This window comes from Talpa europaea (assembly GCF_964194135.1).
Source record: "Talpa europaea genome assembly, chromosome: 4".
Lineage (NCBI taxonomy): Eukaryota > Metazoa > Chordata > Mammalia > Eulipotyphla > Talpidae > Talpa > Talpa europaea.
This window is the reverse complement of record NC_140070.1, coordinates 99,878,883-99,903,733: the sequence shown is the minus strand read 5'-3', so window position 1 is coordinate 99,903,733 and position 24,851 is coordinate 99,878,883. Positions and strand designations below refer to the sequence as shown.

The 24,851-nt window shown below is 34.5% G+C and overlaps 1 pseudogene across 1 annotated transcript in view; it reads left to right on the top strand.

Annotated features, from left to right (window-relative positions):
- The first annotated feature begins 694 nt into the window (after positions 1–694).
- The window catches only part of LOC311170289 (actin-related protein 2/3 complex subunit 2-like), a 36,303-nt pseudogene continuing 12,146 nt past the window's right edge, over positions 695–24,851 (top strand). The window contains exon 1 of the transcript in view: positions 695–812. The product of the transcript in view is annotated as an actin-related protein 2/3 complex subunit 2-like (transcript). The remainder of the gene's footprint in view (positions 813–24,851) is intronic.

Below are 24,851 nucleotides of genomic sequence, written 5' to 3'. Positions count from 1 at the left end.
CAATTTATATATGGAACAAGGAGAGTAAATTGACTGTGTGATTTGTTAAAGGTTATGCATTTAACAAATACAGTTATCAAAACAAGAAAGAAAGGATGCGTACACACACACTGTCTCCCAGCCAAACAGGGCTTTTTCATTATTCAAAGAGAATTCTTGAAAAGGTCCCTTCATTGTAGAGAGGGTTTCTGGTTTTGTTTGGTTTAAAATTAAGAGTGCATCTGGATTATTCTCACCATTTCTCTCTTCTATTGTATATAATTTTACTTCATATAAAATTCTATTCCAAACGCACTTATTTCCAGATTAATCTTTCCTCCTTGGATTATGCAGGTTGAATATTGTAGAGGAATAAACAAGGCCTCAGATATCCAGGGTGGCCATAGCAGCAAAACTTTTAAGTCCTAGTTTCTTCATCAGTAAGACAAGGAGAATAACAATTTAGAACTTTATTTGACAGGGTTGTAGCAAGTGAGACAAGGTTTTTTTTTATTATCCTTCTTTTGTTCTATAGATTCTGTCTGCCATATGTATACAGTACTCTGCACTATATTGTCTATTTGCAAATTGCTTTCTAAACCTTCTTAAGGCCTTTTTATGACATCAATCCTCCAAGGAGAGGATTCCACCTTCTGTTTCTTTTATATATGGCACCTCCTGCTCCCACACTGGTGCATTGTCATTCGATATCACCATGAATGTCAAGTGTCCCAAGAAACATGTGTCAGAAAATAACTTTGGATTATCCAAAGATTACGACACCAACAATTTACACAGTGTGCTTCAGTCAGAGAGCAGCAAGTGGACATGGGGTAGTAAATTATAACTGCTTTGAAGCAGCAGCACTCTTAGTATTAGCAACAGCCTTTGGGGGGTAAAAGGTGGTAGAGGTGAAAAAAATCTTGTGCCTTTTGCATAATGGCAATACTTCCTTATTAAATTAAAGCACACAAACTTCATGGCTTAGCAAGCTGAGAGTTGTGAAGCTCTGAGGTTTTCTTTCTCTTGGCCATTTCATTGTGAATCCCTTGCAGCCTAAGGATGCTGCTCTCTCTCTTAAAAGCTCAGGCCCTAGTGCAGACAAAATCCTTTTAGCACAATTAAGAACAGTGAGAAATATCAAGAAGTTTCCTAAAAGCAACAAAAGACAAAAAAAATACAAGAATCTCAACCCATTATTAGTAATGTTCTTGGCTTGGTCTAGTTGTGAACAGATAACTTTACTTCTTCCACCAAGAGCTGCTACAACTTTGTGGAAATCTTGTGTTGTTTTTCTGCTTCCAAAATACTTGTCTGACTCCATCATACCCCCCTAATGGTCTCTGCTACCAGCAGCAGAGATTTGAAAGAGATCCTTCTGCCTCTCCACCCATCCTCCAGAATCCTATTTAGCAGTTCATAATTTCATGAGAGAAAATCCACTGGCCATTGCCATAACTTGTGCTTGATACTGCTCATGTTTTACAAATGAGAAACAGCTCGCTCTTTTGAATAAGGGCGTCTCATTTTTGCAATAAAAATTATATCTACACCACATGAATTATGCTCTTAAAGAAATAAGGACTGCTTTCTTCTGGAGGAAGCTGATTCTTACCTTTTGAAGATTCCTATGTTGATTTTCAGAAAAACCCATGAATTTGAGAATTTGTATAACCCAGCTTTCTTTCAGTTTCAATCCCTAAAGCCCACAAAAATGTAATTACTGGTTATCGTTTGATTGTTACTCTAGTTGGGGCTTGCCTCTGCTGCTATTGATAGCATGTTAAGTGAGAAATAAGTTGCTTTCTTTCTTGTAGTCTGTGAGAAGTTTTCAACGAGTGAAAAATGAGCACCTGATTGAATTGCTCTGACGTATCTAAGGACTGAAAGAAAGGTAATGGAAGGAAGACTCTTGAAAAGACTTGGGACATTTCCCCGCCCTGGTAACAATTCTCAAACCTGTGATAATGTCACAACTGAGACAAGAACCCTTTCCTGAAGAAGGAGAAAGATACGTAAGTTCAACTGAAGTGGAATCTGCTCCAGCCAGAGAAAACCACGATGCAAGCACCAGGGGAAAGAAGCTTGAGTTGCTGGAACCTTTTTTCCTGATCATTTTCTTTCATACATTTCGGGAAGCTATCTCAACTCTTAGAGTGCTTAATATGCTCAATACAAACACTAATTATCTTGTCAAGAATCTTGCCCTTTACTTGTTTGTTTACAACAATGCCAGCTGCCTGCTGGGTGACACGGTAGGCTCTTCCAGTTTTGTCATGGTAACATGTGTGGGGCATTCCTTCCTGAGCAGTGCCCATCCCCTTGATGTGTACAGTATCACCTTTCTTGTACATTAACATGCATGTGGTCAAAGGAACAGCTCCATGTTTTTTAAAGGCTTCAGGAACTTTTAGCAGGTATCATACCTTTATACCTTTAGATGGTCATTTTAGCAATTTACTGCAAGATAGGGGTTCCACCTGAAAGGAAAGAAGCCTTCATAGTGGTAGATTTCTTCTCCTTTATTCTTCCTTTGTCAAGCTTGTTTTAGCTATTCAATGACCTGTTCCTTTGCGTAAGCTTGTTAATTTCTAAAAAGACTTTGATAGTAGCAGCATTAAACTTTTAATTTGTGGAAAATCCATATTTTCTCATGGTGAATCTTCTAATCCATGAACTTTGTATATTTCCCTGCTTATTTAGGTTTTCAGTTTCCTTCTTCAATATAATTCCTAACAGACAAATATCATACATATTTTGTTATGTGCATCCCTAAATATTTAATTTTCTTTGGAGCAAGCATAATTGATACTGTGTTTTAATTTCAGTTCCTACATGTTTACTGTTAGTAGGCAGAAATGTAATTGATTTTTGCATGTTGAACTTGCACCTTCTGACCTTATTAATTGTAAGGGTTTTTATAAACCTTAGACCTGTCATGTAAACAATCGTATCATCTATAAATAGGGATAGTTTTATTCCTTCTCTACCAATGTGCATGCCTGGTTAGGAGTTTCAGTTCTATCTTGAATAAGAATAGTGCAAATGGGTGTTGCTATCTGTTATGTTTTTATAGCACACTGAAAATATTGGATATATTCAGAGGAACAGGACCCAGCTCAGTCGTGCTCAATAGACAAGCTGGATTTTTTGACATGTATAACCATAACAGATATTAAAAGTCTCTCTTTTGAGATGTGAGAGTTTAATTTGGAATAAAAAAATGTCATAAGAGACTGGGCAAAATTTGGAAAAACTTGCAAAAAGGATTATTTTGGCTTTTATGTAGAAATAATATTATGGTAGGAATATTCTCTGACATTGATGAAGGATGCCTCAGAGGGGATAAGTTATTGTTTCTAAGATATTCAGAGGCGTGAATACCTTTTATGAAGAAAGACTGTAGAAAGTGCTCCTCCATGAGGTCCAGATGTTCTCAAGGATCTTCTTCACTCATTCTGGTATACTAGGATTCTGTGATTAATCTTCCCAAGACACATTCACTTCTATTATGGAAACACTGCTGTAAACAATATTAACACAATAAAAACTTTTTTTTTAAAAAACAGAAAAGCAACCCTCAACACATTCAGTTGCATTTTTTTCATTTACGTGGTTACTGAATTTTTTTTTTTTTTGTGATGCTTGACTTTAGGTACAGAAAATGTGCTCAACTCATAATGTTAATTAATAACGGGTAAAGTGATGATAACCTGAGTCATTATGATGTGGAGAGAACACAACCCTAAGTAGACTTGATGGGCGATAAGAACAGCAATTCAACCTCAGCCAATTTTTAAATAAAAAGGTTTTTCTTTTAACCCCGTACTTGCTTCTTTCCTATATTCAATCTTTACATTTATTCGCCAGTGCAATGTGAGTGATCTTTGCATATGCACAAAGAATAGATGTTGCCTTGGACTTGCATCTCATGGTTTTAATTGCCTGGCTCCTATGGTTCCAGCATAGAATTAATAAAAATAGAATAAAAAGAAGTGAAAGAGAAAGAAAGTTGAAGTTGAAAATCAGGAATAGGGTGAACAAAGGAGGCACCCAGGATGAAAATGTAGGATGGCACTCACTCTCAAGCTCGTGCAGGTCAGGGGTTAGCACCTGAGACTGAATACTTCCTTAGATGCCACGCCCTGGCACCTAGCTTGTCTCACCTAGTCCCGGATGCAGACTTTTGACTCATCCTTAAATAACACAAGGAAACGGATGTCACTTAGGAAAGGAATTTTCCATCACAGATGATAGGAAAAATTATTTCTAGTTTTGTCAAAATGTAGTGGACTTAAAGAACAATTTGCTTATAAGACATGATGTTTACATAGCTTTATTTCTTCACAGTACATCTTTGTATGGTACTTTGTTGATTGTCATGACTTTTTATATTAAATAGAATGAAATCAATAATTTCATTGGTTAAAAATTCGTATTGGCTATTTCATGTGGTTGGTTCAACCTATTACTCACTGGTGTGGTGGAAAAACATGCGCTAAGGAGTCTTATCTGAGTTCAGACCCAGGGTATGTCATTTAGCATGTATAGTTGCAAGGAATTACCCATATTTTTGGTTTTCTCATCTATAAAAAAATCGTAATTATTATTCAGGATTGTTTTGATTATTAAATAAGATGTCATAGCTACAGTACTGCTATAAATTATTACTATCTACTACACTTAATTATTGAAGAAACTCCAAGCTAGAATTCTGAAACAGCTACAGTTGTGTAAATGTTAAGGCAGAGGTATGCTGTGTATTGTATTCTGATCAAAATTAGAGATTTCTAAACCTGCCTATCAGATTTTGGCATAATGACTAGGGTGGAGTTTGAGTTAACTATATTTTTAATGTGCTCTGCTGGTGTTTGAAGTTTACTGCTACATTTGAAAAGGTTCCCTAGTTAGCAACAACAATCCCTTATGACTTTGTCTTATAATTGTTTATCAGATTCTTTTTGGAGCACTTTTTCCTTTTCTAATATACAGTCATGATTCTGTTACTTTCCTCTGTAATTTCTTCCCACAGAAGGCCCCAGGCTAACTTGATGTGTGTGTTGCTTATATGCTCAAGGGAAACCTTTGTTCTAATGTCGTCGTATGACTCTGCCAGTTTTGCTGTGCAATTCCAGAAGAACAACTTTTTAATTAAAAAAAAGTCAACCAAGATTACTTAGTTTTTTTCCTTAAAAGGCCTCATTGTCGGTTTCCATGAAAACCCTTTTTTCTTTACCTCTGTTTCTTTAAGATATTTGAGTTCAGCATTCTCTGTGTCTACATTTGGATAAAAAAGAGATTTCCTGGCCAGCTTCTATTGTCCATGACTGCCATGGTGAAACAATCCATGCCAATAGCCCAGCCTATGAGCTGCCACTGATAAGACCCCCTCCTTTCCTTGGTCTGGCATCTTGTTCAGATACTATACAAAATCTCTGCTACTCTCTGGGGAGCAACATGATCATCATCTTGGTGGCTCACAGCCAGCATTTTACCCTGTGGAAGGGAGTCTTTGGGTACAATCCAAAATGTGCTTAGTACAGTGTTATCTAGAAGTTTTTTTTTACCCCGGTGTAGTTAAAATCTGTATTTTTGAGCTTCAATTCTGACAGTCTCTACTGTCTTCAGGTCATTAGTTTCATCTGGATTAAATCTAGCTCATTCTAGAAAAAGAAGCTTTCAAGGAAGTTGTCAGTACTTTGGGGTTAGATGATAAAGATGAATGGAGCTTCTACCTGGATTATGGTAGAAATGCAACTTACAGATAACTTATTATTTTATTCCTATAATGTCAATTAAACAATAGAGTTTTAGCTGCAGAGAGATAAAGGAGTCTTAGGGGTCATTAATTCTAACATCCTCCCAGTTAAGAACCCTTTACTAAAACTACCTGCTAGGTTGTTCTCAAACTTCCAGTGATTGGAAACTCATCGTATTATATGGCAACACATTGACTTTGAAGTTCCCTAGTTTTTTGTTACAAATATTTCTAAATATTAATGAGCCTTTTGAATATCTAACCATTTATTTTATATATGCCCTGGAAAAGCACATACAATCAGTTTAATTTCTCGTCTCTATGAAGCTCTTCAAATATTTGGTGATAGCTATATCTGTCCTTGTTTTGCCTTTTCCAATTAAAATAATCCTGATTCTTTATCTTTTACATGTCATAGCATTAAAATCCATATAATAAGGGACCAGGAAAATGAATAACTATAAGAAAGTGAAAATCAAAATCAACAAAAAACTATGAACCAGAGACACTTTTAGGGGGGCGGGGGCGGGAGGGGAGGGATTGGGGTCAGAATGGGGGGCTGCAATTGTATGGGGAATATAACAATAAAATTTATAAAAAAAAAATAAATAAATAAATGGGAAGACAGATCCTGCTCATGGATTAGAAGAATCAACATTGTCAAAATGGCCATCCTACCCAAAATAACTTATATATTTAATGCAATCCCAATAAAACTCTCAATGGCATTCTTCAAAAATTTAAAAAAAAAAAAAAATAAAATCCATATAATTCTTGACACTTTATAATTTACCTAGAACCTATTATTTACTAAAATACATAAATATTGTTAGACCAGAGCAGATTACAGTGAAATTATAACCTTATACAGGATATTATATTTTATAAATACCACCTCCTATAACATTCGTATTTTTAAGTCTTATTATTCTTTTAAATCATAATAAATTTTCAGTCAACTGAAACTCCCTTTGGTTTTTGTTAGCTGATATTGTCAAGAATTTAAAAAGAATGAACAGAAAGGAAATTAGATAGTTTTATGCTTTAGTCCCAGCGTTGCTACTACTCTGTTTTTTGATCTTAGGCAAATGTCTGGTTCTTTGCTTCTTCAACTGTAAGATGGAAAGTTTGGATTAAATGCCCTCTAGGGTCCCTAACAGCACTAGTATTCTAAGAAGCCCCATGTGTTTCTCATACAATTGATTGATTTTAACTAAAATGTAAGTCTTTTCATTTATCTTAACAAATATTCACTATTGTGATGGTATTTATATTTATTATTTCTGTTAGCATTTACGTTTTAAAACTTAGATCCATAAATACACAGATACAGAAGTCATTTATTCTCTGAGAAGTTCCTATGTGTGGAGGGGAATAACATATTTTTTACTCTAACATGGAGTAAAGGGTAAACACATATAAGTGAGGGTTGAATCAGGAAAGCATACCATTACTAAGTAATATAAAATAAGGGACTAGAATGGACATAATTTTGGGTATTTGTGAAGACGTTTATGGAAGGCCTGTGCGTGTAATGGTGGTCCTCATATCTCTGTTTCTTAATAGGACCAGTTAGGAAAACGAGCTGAACATAAAATGAGAAAGAATGAGGAAACACTGCAACTTGTAAAGATAAATTATATCCACATCTGTTTCATCACCTTGAACCTTGACAATGTGGGTGACCAACAGAGGAAGTTGGAATCCTCCCCACGGAACTATTGATTTAATACAGAAGACCCAGCTTTTGGAGAGACTGAGGAAGAGACATAGTGGTGGGATGTAGGTTCAGCTGCCATCTCACACCAATAAGGAAGACAAGGATGTTAGCAGAAAATGGGCACAAGTTGTGGTGGTGACTGAATGCCACCCATACTTCACATCCCTACCTTCCAGAGCTCATTGCAATTTTCCTTGTGTTCAACCCCAACCCAAAACCATCCTTGGGATGAAATTCTGAGAAATGTGCTTCCAGATTAGCAAATTAACCCAATATAAAACCATAACAAAAACAACTCTAGCTGATAATATTTGAAAGTCTAAAAAAAGTACACACAGGCAACCTACGAAACAAATAGGAAAATGGCAATTACATACAAAATGTAATGTTGTAATTTTGTAAAATAACATTTTTAATGTTGAGGCATATGAGGAAACTTTAATATGCTCTCTGTTCAGTATATAAAAGTAATCAACAAATATAAAGGATAATATTTTAGGAAAAGTGTGACACTGAAATAATATTAGGTGACCTGTGCACGCAGTACATTCAATATGCAGGCCTGTGTATATGTGTGTGTGTGTGTGTGTGTGTGTGTAGATGAGTATGAGGATTTCATTTTCTGATGACTTTATTCTATATCAATAATTAACCTTATTTTAGGCAAGGATATTAGAAATCTTCCTTCTTTCAGAATTTCTCTCTTGATTCTTCCTTCTTTTTCTTAGTGATTCACTTTCTCCCTCTTTCACCCTTAACTTGAGTATTTCCTAACTAGATTTCATTCCATCAAATCTCTTCATTCATAGTTCAAAATTTTTTGGTAAATTATATTACCTTACCTTGTGTTCAGTATTATTTTTACTATGTAATACAGTATTTGGTCAGTTATAGTTTGTCATTATGGTTTCAGACAATAAGGTATACGTTACAAGACATCTTCATCCTGAATAGGTTCAATTATGTATAGTATTATTAGCAATACTAGTATTTTGAATACCCAAACAACATTCCATGGTCTATGAATCGTTCTAAGTGCTTTTTGAGTATGCCTTCAAAAACACAGAAGCTCAAGCTATTCTATTTTCATTAAAGGTAAAGGCAAGGTTTAAAGTCATTTATCCCCAACTTAATGTGTTTTTAAGTCTTAGTTGTTCTTTACTTGCTTTCAAACAGCCCAGTCATCCAAAACAAAATAATTCCCTTTAACTCCATAAAATGATCTGGGGGTAATGTGGAAGAGAGATTAATGATTTTTTATTTAATCTACTAGAAGCAAAACACACCCTTTTACTTTTAATAAACTAACTTTTACATCAGGTATAATCCCTGAAATCTAACCTTGATACCTTACCATCTCAGTTTATTGCTAAGTCTTTCCTTTACTAGTTACACCACATGTCACTCCTCGAATATTAATTGTTTTTAGTATTAGTAATTCCAGGCACCCATAAATTTCTATTTGTATTGTAGCAAGATACTGAACAAGATAATGGTATTGCTGATATGCCAAATAAGGACAGCTAAAAGGGGATTAAAAAGTTCAGGAGGTTATTAAGAGAAATTTGAGGTTGGAGGATAGTAAGAAATGAGATTTAGAGTCTGGTAACCTATTTAAAGCTTTAGGGAGGAACTCTTTGATCATATTTATGCAAATGTCAGAAAATGTTAGCATTTACCTATTCATCTATTTAAAATGGTAGGCTTTTGCTTTGCAGACATTTATTATTAAAAAAAAACAATTAAATCAAGTCTTTTTTGACATCCAAATATATTGCATAGTTTTTCCACTTTATTTTAAACCTCTATATTCTGGAAAACTTTTAGGAGAAGAGAAATTTTTTTCTGTCCAATTAAGACCACTTAAATTTCTCCTATTAATTAAACATTAAAGTTTCCCTATAGTACAGCTAATTAATCCTTGAAATATGAAAATCACCATGAAGAAAACGATTTATAGTAATAATTTACATAAAATCAAGCTTATGCTATCATCAAATAGGAGATGCATGAAAATTAAATACCAGTAGGAGGAGAGAAAGTATGTGTATTTTCATATGCCCGTATTGCAGAATGACAGATAATCTACTGCTTTTATTTTTTAACTATTAATATCTGTAACTTGCATGTGCCAACTTGAAAACTTAAAAGAAAACTTGGTAGTTTTATAGATGTAATGGATTTTTCTTGAAGGAAGTTATAAATATAAAGCCAAGCTTTATATGATTGTTAAAATTGTAGACACCTTACAAAGAATGATCACACATTAGCTTATTTTAAATTTCACAAAGTTACTCAAATATTATGGTTTATTGTGGTTTCTCAAATACCAAGGGAAAGAAGTTAGGGAATAGCATCCACTTAGTGAGTTTCTTCACTGGTACTGAGCCTGAAATTTGAAATGAGTGTTGCAGTAGGTTGCCAAGTTGCTATCCATGATGGCCATTTAGACATAAATAATAATTTATACCTTCATCCACCTTAAATGCTCATGTTGGAAAGAGGGAATTAACCTATCACACAACTTTTCAGGTAAAATTGAAGAGGTAAATATTTTACAGAGAACACGGAGATCAAGTCTATCTGCTTTCACTTGGTGATAGTGCCACTGGTTGCCAGGTCAGTTTCTCTCCTTGCTCACCTGTCAGCACAGATTCTTGAAAGTTGGTGATGGGATCACTAGTCTGAGCTTACCAAGTGGAAGAAGATTTCTGGTTATTGCACAGTCTAGGAAGTGTTAGCATTGCTGTTTTTGGTGTGTGCAATTTATCATCAGGAATATGACTACATATTTGACCACAGGTGTGGCAGAATGTTAACTTGAAATTTATTGGGTTAGAGTTAGAAGCTAATTGTGGAAAATAGTATTATGTACAAAACAGCAAAAATTATTTCTCACCCTCAAGTCTATCTTGGCCAGCAAGAGTACCACTTACATATTCTACTAAAGATGGACTGAATTGAGCAACATGTCATCCGTCCTTATGGAAGGTGTCAAAGGAGAGAAAAAGCATGTGTCTGAAGATTTTCTGTGAATTTAGCCACAGTCAGGTGTTTGGACCATCTTGAGATATTACTTCCTACCAGCTTGTAAAGCAGGCTCGAATTATAATTAGTCCTTATAGTTTATATATAATTGGTTCATGAGAAATCTGAGAAATGTGGGCTTATTTTGTCCTTAGTATAGGCACAGGAGAAATACTGAATCCATTTCATCCCTGTTCCAAAGTGTGATTATAATCAGGGGAATTCAGGGGCCAAGTACACAGATAAAAGGGGAAATTGAGAGAAAAGAGTAAAAGTGATAGTTGAGCTCGAACAACCTGGGATAGTCTTTTAGGTATGAGATGATGAGAACAACTAGAGCAGGAAAGATAGAGATGTGAAGAAAGTGATGCCTGTGGATCATGTGGGAAGTTTAAGGATGTTCTGTCCTTTGGTCTGGAACATTGAAAGCAAAGATGTGATCACACAAAATTAGATACTACAACTAAGGATCTGAATAGCTCTAAGTTACTTACACAGAGGATTCAAAAGGCAAATTTATTATAAGAACATGTTGTTTTCTATAGTCCATGTCAATCCAAGGAATTTGTACTGCCTCATAAAAGGAAGTCTCTATAAGAACATAGAATGCTGATTAATAAATTCTTGGAGTGCTATCATTGCTAATGCTGCCTTACATTTACATGGTGCTTAATGGCTTTCAAAGAATGCTTATGTAAATAAGTTTATGTGACTTTTACAATTCCTGTGAGATATGTACAACAGGAATCATTTTACTGACCTTATAACAAGGATATTGAAATGAAATTTGGAAATGATAATTGACTTATTTGCCATCACCACAATATGCAAACAGCTATACTGACATTCACACTTCAGTTTTCTGACTTGAAATTCAAACCTCTTATTGGTGTATATGTGTGAGTATGTTTATAAGTTTTGTGAAACCTAACATCTTTGATGATATATTTATATATATATATTTAAGTAATATAATAGAGGGTATTTGTGTTTGGGTGTTATTTTGTCAGGTCTGGACAAAATTTTGGTCTAATTGATGTGATTTCTGATTTTCTCACAAGGAGATAGAAAAGAGAAGTAAAAAGGATATATAGGTAAACCTGGCAAATAGGTGAAGAAAGATTAACGTCAAGCAGGAGTATAGGACAATTTATCTTTTGCCTTCTGGAACCTTATCCTGACATGGAATGACATTTTGGCCTTCAAAATCTATGAATTCTTAGAAAATGAAACCTCAGAATTGAGTAAACTTGTTTTAAGAATTAAAGCATTATGATATTTATAGGACTTCTGAACTAACTTTTCTTTGCACTGTGAAACTTGATTGATTGAAGTAATGTTTCATTTTAGCATTTTAGGTGTTAGTCATTGAAAATGTGTATATACTACACTACATTAAGTTCACTGCTAAAAGTGCAAGTTTATCTTCAACCATACAATCATCCCTCTTTTCCCAATATATCCACCATCCGTCCCCCTTCCCTTCTGGTAACTGCTAATTCATCTTACAGTCTAAAAGTTTACTTTTGTTTTATTTGTTCATCCATTTTCTCTATATATCGCATATTAAATCATAGGGTAGATATCTTGTTTTAGATCTTGCTTATTTCACTAAGTATAATTCCTTCTAGGTTCATTCATGTTGTTGCAAATTTTAGGATTTCATCTTTTGTATAACTGAATAACATTACATTGTGCATATATGTACTTTACCCATTGGCCAATCTATGTGCACTTAGATTGTTTCCAGTTTGACTACTGTAAATAGTGCTGCAGCCAACCACAGCCAGAGGCAATGCAAGCTACTAGGTGAATGTGGCCGGCCCGTGCTCAAGATCTAGCTTTTATATTTATTCTCTGTCATTTACTCTTTCTAATGTCCACATTTTTGGTCCATATAAAAGCTATAATGGCATCTGTTCTATGGTGTGTTTGGAAAATGAAATGATTCAATGCCATATATTTTATAAGCATCAGTTTTCAGAAATATCACCCATAAGAAGATACCCTCTTGAAGTGTTTCTCTTTAAAGACATCAGAAGTCATATTTTATAAGTTCTAGAACTGAATTACATTGAGACAAGGACAGAAACTTTAGGGCAAAAAATTTGCATCATACTAACAGCTCTGTTTTTTTTTTTTCTTTTCCGTAGGCCTGCTATATAGATTTTCTGGGCTGGACAAGATAACAGGCACTAGTGAGGAAAGGGAGGCAGAAGCAGCAGCTGCTCTTGCAGCTGCAAAAAGTTGCTGACACAGGACTCAGTTGGGAAAGCACTGAATAGAGTGCAGTAATTTGGTTGAGAAAGGCAAAGAGACAGCAGAGCAGTACATAGTGAAGAATGACTCAGAGAGTTTTCCCTACCCAGAACTTTATTCTGCTGGAGTTTTCAGCATTTTTGTCACTGTAAATTGGAGGCTTGGAATCAGCAAGAGAGAGAAAAGAGTCTCTGATGAACCTCCAGATGGAAGTACTTTGTTTTGTTTGGTTTTGTTTTGTTTTGTTTGGAGTAGAAGTAGAGGTATCTTTGCATACTGAAAAGAGGGACAGAGAATGAGCAACTGTAGCAAAAAAGGTCAAGTTGCTACAGAGGGAGCAGCATCTCTCAGTGATCTTAAGAAATAGTTCAGGAAAATAAAAGCCACGGGACACAGAAACTTTTGAAGGTGATGGATATGTTCATTACTGTGGTTGTGGTTATGGTAACATGTGTGTATGTATATGTTCAAAATCTCCGTGTGGTGTCCATTATGTATGTCAGTGTTTCATAGATCAACCTAAATGAGGCTATTGAAAAAATAGTTTCATTCTGGCTTGTTCCTAGCATTTGCGAAAGGGATTATAATTTATTCCTTAACCTTATACAAAAAGAAAACTGATTTTTTTCAACATCTAAGCTTTCTTCAAAGCCAATAAATTTGAAGAAGAGTCTGCAGATTGCTTAAAACAGTACCTACTGTGTTATTAATTGGGGGAGGTTCAAAGAACATATTTAAGGAATTTAATGCTAAAAATACTCAATTTTTTTCTAGACATCTCTATTGAGATGCATTTTCAATACAACAGAATTTACTAATTTAGAAAAAAGTTTGATAGGTTTATCAAATGTCTACAGATATGTCATAACGGCAGAATTACAAAATAGAACATTTCCATCATTACAAAAATAACTTTATGACTCTTTGCAATCAAGACCCTTTTCCTTTCTTTCTAGATAATAATGGTGATTTCTTTTTCTAATACTATAGTTTTCCCTTTTCTAGAATTTGTTATTAGAGTATCATACAATATATAGTCCTTTTTTTTTTTTACAACCATTCTGTTTCTTGTACCAGTTACATTCTTTTTATTGTGGGATAATATTCTTTTTACTAGAGATATATGTTTATCATTTTACCAGATGACAGATGTTTGTCTTGCTTCTAGCTTCTGCTACTGTGGATAAGGGTCCTGTGAATGTTTGTATATGAAGTTAAGTCTAGATGGATGTTTTCACTTCTCTTAGGTCATTATCTAGAAATGGGATTGTTATGTCATCGGGAAATGTATGCTCTTAAGAATTGCCAAATGGTTTTCAGAGTAGATACACTCTGTATGAGTGTATCAAGTTGAGAAATCAAGTTGTTCAATTTCTTCCAGCATTTGGAATCATCAATCCTTTTAATCTGAGCCACTATAGTAACAGTGCAGTAATATCTCATTATAGATGGTTTTTGCATATACTCAAATCACTTACCCATGCTTTAATTGCAAAAGTGGCTGGTAAGGGTAAGTTTTCCAGGTCTGTATTTGAAGGTGAACTTAAATACTAGCAGTTCCCCAAATATATTAATAGTCTATAAAATATGGTTAGCAAAAAAATATGGCAAATGTCTGTTATAGCCTCTTTGATGCTTGCTACTTAAATAGGATAGGAGCTGAAGGTAGAATTCCATGTTGATTATGAAAGGAATGAGAGAAAATGTAACAGATAGTAGCTACAAGTCTCAAAACAGATTTAGATTAATAGACAAAAGTAGACATAAACCCTATCTTCTGCTCTTAGAACAGATGAAATGGCACAATTCCATAAAAAAAAAATAAGATCTTTGTTGATAACAATTGTTGTTTTTTGTTACCATAATTTTCTTAACCCTAATAAACTAAATAAATGTCATGTAATAATAGATGTTCAGTTAATTTTTATCAAGATATATGTCATAAAGACACATGTAAAAGAGAATAAAATTAAAGGTAACTTCTAGCTATGAAAATAATAAATTGAGAAAATCTTTATGTTATAAAAAGATTTCTCATTTTATACAATGAATTTTATATGTCCTATTTAAATAAAAATGCTTTCTCAGTCAAATGATATTTAAAATGCATTTTAATTTAAAACCACAATCTACTCATAACTTTTCTAGATATACAGTTATTCCTTATATAAAGCAATATCTACTTAATCTTATCACTACTCCTTCTGGAATATGTTACATTTGATTTCAGCATATGAATGCAAGAGAGTAAATAGTCATGAGAGACTTTGGGAGACTCAGAATGATTTAGTTCTAATCAAGCCAGGTGGAAAACCAGGTTGGATTTAAAGAGTAAAAAGAAAATTTAAAGGTAATTGAGAAGGTAAATAATGATAACCAAAACAGTGTGTGTGTTTACTATTCTTTGTATAAGTATTCTGTTGGAAATTTTTTGCTGAGTTACTATGGTAACCAAGAAGTCCCCTTTAAGTGAACTGAATTTGGTTTGTTTAGCTGATTGACAGTTTCTAGCTCCTAAGTGTTCAGATCCACTATGAACCATGGACACTTCTGTCCTTCTTCATGACTGAGCATGGCTAAGGGAGTAGAATCAGGCTATATTTGCTCCTTGTGATACTCATCTAACAATCAACTTTGACTTGAAGATTTCCTGTCAATCTGACTGAAATTTCCTGAAAATTATGTTGTGATTTGAGGACCTTCCTTCACAATCCTTCCTGCCCTCCCATTTTCCCACAGGTGTCAGACCTGTTTGATAGTCTGAAATCTCTCAAACTAATCCCTCAGCCCTTCCCCTTTATCCTTTATAGGCATTGTTTCCTCCAACAAATCTCTTGCTTGTCTAGTCCCAACTTGGTGCCATATCTTCTGATCTCAGAACACCTAAAATAGCATAGTTGTATAAAAAAGAAAACTCTTTAAAATTAAAAATAGGGCCTTCCCTGGTGGCGTAGCAGTTGAGCACTTGGCTGTGAAGCTGCCGTAGTCTCTGCAGTGCTGGTTCCATCCCCGGCTGCTGGCAAGGATCCCACATGGCACAGACCTCTCCTGCCGTGCCCGCTGCTCCCCTCAGCAGTGTACTTTGTCGGTCTGCCTGTTCTGCTCCCCGCTCTTGCTCTGGTGAATTCTCTCACCCACCCACCCTTCTGACTGTACCCAGTGCTTGTATAAATAAATAAATAAATCTTTTAAAAAATTAAATTAAAAATAAAAACTACTGATAGATTTGTTGGTTTAATATTTTTGACGCAGTCACACCTTTGTAAAGCCTAGCATTTAGGACTACCAAGGCCAGAATTGATGTAATACTGTCTCATCTTGTTTATCATCAACCTTGAAATCATAAATAGGAGGAAATAACCAATATACATGTCCTCACCAGCCTTGCAAGTTCATAAATAGGGTCAAATGTCATATCCCCTTCCAGCAGTACAAAGATAAGTGATTCAGTTTATGATAATTAGCACCTTGCTTATTATGGGCAATGTTTTTTAAGATTTATTTATTTATGCATACAAGAGCTGGGGTACAGGCCACAGGTGTGGGGGGGTGAGAGGATTCACCAGAGAGAGTGGGCACAGAACAGGCAGATTGACTGAAATACACTGCTGAGTGGAGCAGTGGGCAAGTCAGGGGAGGTCTGCTGTGCCATGTGGGTTGCTCCCTGGCCGGCCGGGGATTGAGCTCATGCTGCAGAGGCTATGGACAGCTTTATAGGCGTGTCTTAACCCCCTCAGCCACCAGGGAAGCCCTAATTATGGACAATTTTTATAAGGTATTTATGTGAACTAGACTTTTTCGAGAGAATGGAGTAAGCATGTAGTATACAGCATGTTGAATTAATACTGTATTGCATATTTGAATTTTCTAAGAGAGCATATCGTAGAAATTCTCATCATCAAAAAAATTTTAGCTATGTAAAGTGACAGATGTTAATTAGACTTATCATGGTGATCATTTTGCAATGATATTTAAATGCCAACAACAAACACACAAAAAGAAAAATATTACTAGAATAAAATGCACAGTTGTAAATCAATTCTAAAATGGCTTTTAGAGTTGTGTAAAAAATTAGTAACAAAAAATAGCACAAAAAAAGTTGGATTTCACATGTTCGACTGTATCCAGGTCATAATAGCCTTTAAATTCATGACTGATGGGTGAATCGAGGCAATGTAATCACTCAAATATGAAAGGAGAAATAGTTTGACTGGTCTTAATTTGTCTAGAAATTACTAGATAACTAGAAATTAAAATTTTCCTTATACTGAATACCAAACTTCCTGTTTAAAGACAAATGTGTGAGAGCTATGAGTCATAGAAGTTCCAAGTTTCAAATTTTGCAATCAGTCTTCTGTCTTCAAGTGTTGGAAACCGTCCTTAAACCTTTGCTCTCATAACTGTTAAGCAAGCGGGGGCTGTTTGAGACTGTCAGCAGAGGCAGCGTCGGGCTGACTTTTAGACAGACATCAGCAGTCTTGGCCCCATCCACACAGACTGACACTGGATTTTTGAGATGAACCACAGGCTAGCAATGTTCACTGTAACACCAGTTGCTAGTTTTCACTTTATTCCTGTAAAGGTGACTAAAGATAAATAGGACTGTAAAATCCATTCAGTGAAAAGAAAGAAAGCTATTGCAAAATCTGTGGATGAAGGGAAGATGGGAGAGCCTTTCAAAGATGAATTTGTTATAAGAATCAAATTTATGGGTGAAGTTGGTAAAAGCCCACAAGGGGAATATGCAGTAAGAACATTGATAATAAACTCATTAGAAATGTCTCCAAAGAATGTACAAGTAGCAATTCAAATTCTAAGAATGCATAGGTATGATATTTGCTTCAGATGGGAGGGCAATATGTAGGGCATTTGGAGAAATACCAAGGGAAATTAGAAGACAGCTACTGGAAGGAAATTGCTGTAGGTAAACCAAAGATTGAGACTATGCACATATAGTCTTGAGATTAAAAGTTATCAATGCAGTCTATTATATCTTGCATGATACAGTCTCTGTAAAACAATTTCCTCTATCCCAGTACCTAAATCAGGGTTTTTAGCCAGGGGACGGATAACCTGTGCCAGCCCCACTTGTTTGTGGAATGTTCCAGATTGCAAGCATCCACACTAACCTTTCTTTTTACTGATGAAATTGCCAATTGCATCGAGGAATATGGAACTGGAGGGGAAAAAAGCATATAACTAATACTGGGATATGTTTCTTTTTATTTTCCTAGTCTGTACATTTGTAATGAACAAGTCTATAAAATAGAAAAGAACTCTTCAAATATAGGGAAAAACCTCAATCTTCTCAGTTTTGTCATTGCTCTTAAGTATCTGCATAGTTTAACCTACGTTCACCTTTTATTCCTCATCTATTTTTCTTCCTTTTGTGCCTATCTGTTCAAATCTGTTTTTTAATATTTCTTTAGAGTTCATATTCCATACCTCTAACCATTCTTATCTTTCTGACTTGCTTGTATTTTTAGCTAGTGACGATGAGTTTGGTGAGTGTTGAGGAGAAAAGGTATGAAACATTAACTTGAGTGGTTATCCTTCACACATGACTAGTGCAGGCTCTTGTATTGTGCTTTCATTTTTATCTGAGAAATAAGACACTTCTGATTAAATTATTAGATGATGTTTAAAATGTCTTAACAGACTTTGTAAATGTATGCACATATTTAAGAATGTTTATCATAGACCTGAAAAGGGAAAGTTTTCTTATTTTCTGAATATGTTCATGCCACAGTGAGATCTCTGGGTCAGGCAGAATGTTAAAATCCTGAGTGTTGCTCAGATCAGGGCTTTCATATGAAATTTCAGTTTATAGTTGAGCTGTTAAGTCTCAGATTTGTTTCATTTGGTGACACTTAGGTAGTTTCTCAAATAGAGCCATTCAAAATCATTTTCTTATATGAGATAGATTCATATTTATAGGGCTATATTAATTCACGTATGAATATATAATGAATATATTGATTTAATTTTAATACTTTTGAAAATTTAGAATTTCTCTTGATTTTTTTCTAAGATATAAATAACAATAAGGTAGTCTGTTCTCCCCACCATTGTGTGTGAATGTATATATGTGGGTGTATGTGTATATATTATACATGTGTACCTTTTGGGGGGATAGTTATCAGCTTCTGAAATGAGCCGCTAACTTCAATAGTGACAAGATCTCACTTAAAATCTATTTATCTAACCTTTCCATTTTGAGAGACTGTAATCACTCTTCACCTATATACATTTTTTTTCCCCTGAAACTAGCTCCTACTGGCAGGTCCTTGCATTTTAGAATTCTGGTCTCCGCTAGTGCCTTTGTTAGTAATGTAAACATGTCAACAACTTTACTATTGTGACATCTGAGTCAGGAATATTGCTCTGACAAGAAGAGAAAGGTGAGTTAAAACTAACAAGGATAGTAAAACAGCGTTACCTCAGTAAAAATAAAACCAGAGCATCACTCTATTTGTGAGAGTTGGGATAAAGTTGATGATAGTATTGACTAAAAAGTAATGTCATATAGCTAAATAAACTTACTATAAACAATGATTAATCACCCTTGATTAATTTATAGGGTAACTTATGGAATTTGGAATAGATAATTTTTCCAGAAAATAACACAAGTATAACATAAACTTTACAAACCTTAAGCAGAGAGCTCAACTAATTACTTCACCACATCCCAGGAAACTCTCCTCCTTCATTCAGATTTATATTTGCATTGCATTCTAACAACTCTCTTGACCTTCTCTACATTCTTTCCTATTTTTCTCCCTCAGTATTACCCTAAGTAAATCTTTGAATACTTTATCACATCTTGGCATCTTCTTGTAAACCACACTGATAAAGAAATGTTTGGTAGTTTAAGAGTTGATCTAAGTCTGAGGCATGGAGAATGTGCTAAGTGAAACAAGTTGGGAGTAGAATAATGGAAACAAGAAATATATATTCTGCAAGGCTTAAAGAAAAAAAAAAGTATAAGGGATCCTTTGGTATTTTCTTTTCACCCAGACTAAAGAGTTAGAAAATAAATGTGAACAGAGGGACACATAAGGAAATGAGTATGAACTTGATGGGCATGTGTCCATTGTATTATTGGCCAGGAAATAAGCAATGTAGTAGATACATAGAGAGCAGGTAAAGCAGAAAATGTCATAATTTTAAGGTGTGTATGGGAATGAAGAATTAAAAAGAAACATAACAGACTACATATGGAATTTAGGTATAGTGGAGAATTTCACAAAGAAGTTTTACAGTTTTAGGATTGAATCTTAAACAGAGAATATAACTCACAGCCTAAGAAAAAAATCATAATCAGTATGTTTTCTTTTATTGGGTGGGGATTTATAGTCATATCCTGCTGGTCATTTTGAAAAAAAAAATTATTCAGATAAGACAAAAAGTAATTAATCAAAAGCACTCTTTACCAGGAAGTATAAAAAAAAAATTGTAATAGGGCCTCCCTGGTGGCACAGCGGTTGAGCGCTGGGTTGCAAAGCTGCCCGCAGCTTCTGCAGTGCCGGTTCGATCCCCGGCTGCTCCCCTGCCACCAGAGGAGGGTACCACATGGCGTGCAGACCTCTCCTGCCGCCAGCTGCTCTCCTCAGCAGTGTACTTCCGTCCTTCTGCCTGCTCTGCTCCCCGCTCTGGCTCTGGTGAATTCTCTCACCTCCCGCACTTCTGACTGTGCCTAGTGCTTGTATAAATGAATAAATAAATAAATCTTTTAAAAAAATTGTAATACAAGAAATGGTATTTGTGTGTTCCCAGTGTTACAGTTTTTACTGTGTGTGAGGTTTGGCCAAGAAGAGAGCCTGCAGTTTCTTGTGACAAGCAGTTTTATTTTCCAAACATTCTTTATTACTGCCAAGTAGAACTTTAATGTTCCAATGTCCCTATGCCTTCCAACTTCATACTCATTGATAGCTTAGGAAACAGGCCTAAGGTTACAAATAAAAAGTTTCAGTGAAGCAAAATTTCCAGAGAGTTATTGACCACACATTATTTTCTTGGAGTCACCTCCCAAATCTGTGTTTCTTGGGAATCCATAAGCATAAGAATCAAATCAGACCTGCTCCAATTTTTTTATGTTTTCTTGTTCCCCTGTCAAATTCTGAAATGCTAATCTGCACTTATTTCATTTGAAAGCTACTACCTCTACTTTACAGATTTGTCATTAAGAACTGCCACAATGCCAATGAAAATCAAAACTTACCTCTTCCTTAAATACTGCATTTTTATTCAGTTTTAAATTTCCTAAATGTGACTAAGGTTCTCAACTCTATGAGAGAACATAATATCTCCATAGCAGGATCTCTGTTAATGCCACTGTAACAACTTAACATTGTTAAAAAAAAAAAAAAAAGCAAAGATGTATGGTCGGCAAGTCATTGAATATAAAACAGAATCCTCAGAAAACATTTCAATTACATTAAATATCAATAGACTAAAATTTTTAATAAAAAAGAGAGTATTAGAATTAATAACAAGCAAGACTTAAATATATTCTGTCTTCATAAATTGCACTTTAAGAATGAGAACACAGATTGCAGGAAAATATATATACCATAGAGAATAACCATTAAGATAACTAGAGTAACTATATCTTAAAATAAGGCGAAGTTGACTTTAGGACAAGAAATATTGATAGATAATAAAGAAAATCTGATAAAAGTATAAAAGGATAAGCTCATTAAGAAGACTTAAATCATTAAAATGTTTATGTCCCCAATTACAGAGCTTCAAAATAAACCAAATCTGAGAGGTTTGAAAGGAAAACATACAAAATAATTGAGTACCTCTACCTTCCACTCTCAGTAATTAAGAGAAGTATATTGAAAATCATTATATAGAAAATTTGAAAAAATTCACCACTTAAATTTAAATTAGTTGATATTTTTATAACATTACTGTCAGCAATTATATATTTTTTATTTAAGGAGCTATGGCTTATGTAGATAGATTGTATGCTGTGTCATAAAGTCTTAAGAAACTACAAAAAACTGACATATTTTACCATTCATTCTCTGACCACAATTAAAGAAGAATTTAATAAAATAGGTAGAAAATCAATCAATATTTGTAAAATAAATAATATACTTCTAAAACAACTTATGGGTCAAAAATTACAAGGGAAAATGAAAAAAGTTTTCTGATAATGAAAATACAGTCTGTGACATTTGTGAGATGCAGCTAACAAAGTGTTTAAAAGGAGTCATTACTTTAAGTATTACAATACATTTTCTAATGTATCATTTTTCTAAATGAAAGACCTAAATCAGTCATCACAATTCTACTTAAGTTATACAATAAAGAGTAGAGTAAACAAAAATTCAGTGAGAAGAACTGATCAAGAGCAGAAATCAATTAAACAAAAAACAGAAAAATATATAAAACCTAAAGTTTGTTCTATGAAGTCAATAAAATGAGCCTCTGGGGGGCCTCCCCCGGTGGTGCAGCCATTGAGCGCTGGGCTGCAAGGCTGCCTGCAGCCTCTGCAGTGCAGGTTCCTTCCCTGGCGGCGGGGGAGGGTCACACACACACACAAAAAAAAAAAAAAAAAAAAAAAAAAATGAGCCTCTGGGCAGTCTGATCCAGGAAAGAAGTTTGAAGACACACATTACCAACATTATAAGTGACAGTATATTACTAGAGATATTACAGAGACAAAACAGTATAAAAGAAATAGTATAAACAACATTATGACCAAAAAAAATTGATCTAGATGAAATGAAACTTCCTTGAAGAACTTAAGAATAAATGTGGCCCAAGAAAATGTTGAAAAAAAATCTGTATAGTCCTACATCTATAAAGAAACTGAATTCATAGTTAAAATGCATACCCCAATAATAACTTCTAGGAGATATTGCTTTGGTGGTTAATTCTGTCTGTTAGTTAAAGCAATAAAAACAATCATACAAAAACTTGCAGAAACAGAAGGGGAGGCATAATTCCCCAACTCACATCTTGAGAGCTGTATTATACTGATACAAAAGCATCACAATAAAAGAACACTTTAGATATATATCCCCCATGAACTCAGGTGTGAAAATCCCCAGCAAAATTTTAGTAAACTATGTCAAACAATACATAAAATGGGTTAACCTAACGCATGATTGCATAAATAGAAAAATACTGCTGGGGCTTGACATATTCACATCAAGATGGTATATGCAAGATTAGTTTAGCTATATCAGTTGTATTTTACATTCTTGCTAAAACTTGTATATACAATAAATTTTCAAAATAAACTTCATTTACAATCATACTAAGAAAAACCTAATACACAAGCATAACTTAGAAATTCTTTACATGACCTGTGCACTGATGATGCATGTCAAGATAAATAAAAAAGATACAAGCTTCTAAGCCATTACACAAAAACATGATCTATAAAAGAAAAAAATGAACTTGATCAAAGTGAAAAAAATGCTATTTTAAAGGCAATTATGAAAATAAAAAGGTAAAACTGTGAAATAAAACAAAATATTCACAAATCTTTTTTATCACAAAGGGCTTGAATCAAGAAGCCTCTCTGGCCAGGGTGCTAACCCATGTATGGCACAGCATACTTCCTGTCTTGCCCACTGCTCCCCTAGTGGTGTATTTCGGTAAATCCACCTGTTCTGCTCCCCATTCTGTCTCTGGTGAATTCTTTCACCCTCCTTTACCCTCACACTTCTGGTCTACACATCAGTTCTAATATGTAAAAAAAAAAAAAAGCCACCAAAAAACCAGCAAAGCAAAGGGCTTGAATCAGAAACACATAAAGAATATATACTTCAACTCAACAAAATGATAAACAATGCCATCAAAATAGGCAGCTGATTTAAGCAGACATTTCACAATAGAAGATAACATCAGTGGCATAGGCACATGATAAGGTATTCCAGTCATTAGCCATATGCAAAGGCAGAGTCAGCTATTCATTTCCAGTCAGCTATTAGGTCATTCCAGACTAGGCTACAGTCAAAAGAACTGACAATACCAAGTGGCAAGAAAAAGTGAAAAAATTGGAACTTTTATCACTTCTTAGTGAGTACGCAAAATGTTAGAACCCCAGTAGAAAACATGGAGTTCTAACATATAGCATGGCAGTATCTTAGGAACTTAAATATAAACCTCCCATGTGACCCAGAAATCCTACTCCTACATATTTACCCAACAGAAATGAAAGCAATATTCACACAAACATTTCTATCCAAATCTTCATAGCTGAAGTATTTACGGTAGCACAAAACTACAATTACTTCAGGAGTAAATATTTCTAATACATCTCTCTCTATAATAATATATCCAGAATGTTAAGAACTCCTATAAAAATGATGACAAAAGAGAACCCAATAAAAATGGCCAAAAGAATTAAACAAACATTGCAAAAGTAATTACTTTAATGACCAGAAAGCACATGAAATAGTTTCAAGCTAATTAGTCAACAGGGAAAATGCACATTGAAACTACAAGATGCAATTTCATACTCAGTAAAATAACTAAAAATCAAGCAACAAATAATAAGAAAAAACAAAACCCATAACAGTAAATGTTGACAAGTAAAGAACTGGAATTTGTATATATTGCTGTGGAATGCATATCTCTCAAATATCTAGTAATTTCACTTCATTTCTAAGTAAACAATGTGAAATAAAAACACATACTCATAAAAGACATGTATATAATGTTTTTATTATGCATCTTTATTCATAGGTGATCCAAAATTTCAACAACCAATGTTTCTAATAGAAGAATGGATAAACAGTGTAGAATATAGTCACGTATTTTCTTTGTTGTTGAGTCTCATCAGCTCTTTGCAGATTTTTGTGATCAGTCCTTTATCATTAGTGTTGTGTGCAAAAATGTTCTCCCAGTCGGTGGGGTTTCTCTTTGTTTTTGTTATTGTCTCTTTTGCTGTGCAGAAGCTCTTTAATTTGATGTAGTCCCAACTGTTTAGCAGCACTGTTTACAATAGCTAAGCTTTGGAAACAACCCAAATGCCCAAAAATAGATGACTGGATCAAGAATATGTGGTACATATACACCATGGAATATTACTCAGCATTCAAAAAAGATAAACACATGCAATTTGCAGCAATATGGATGACACTG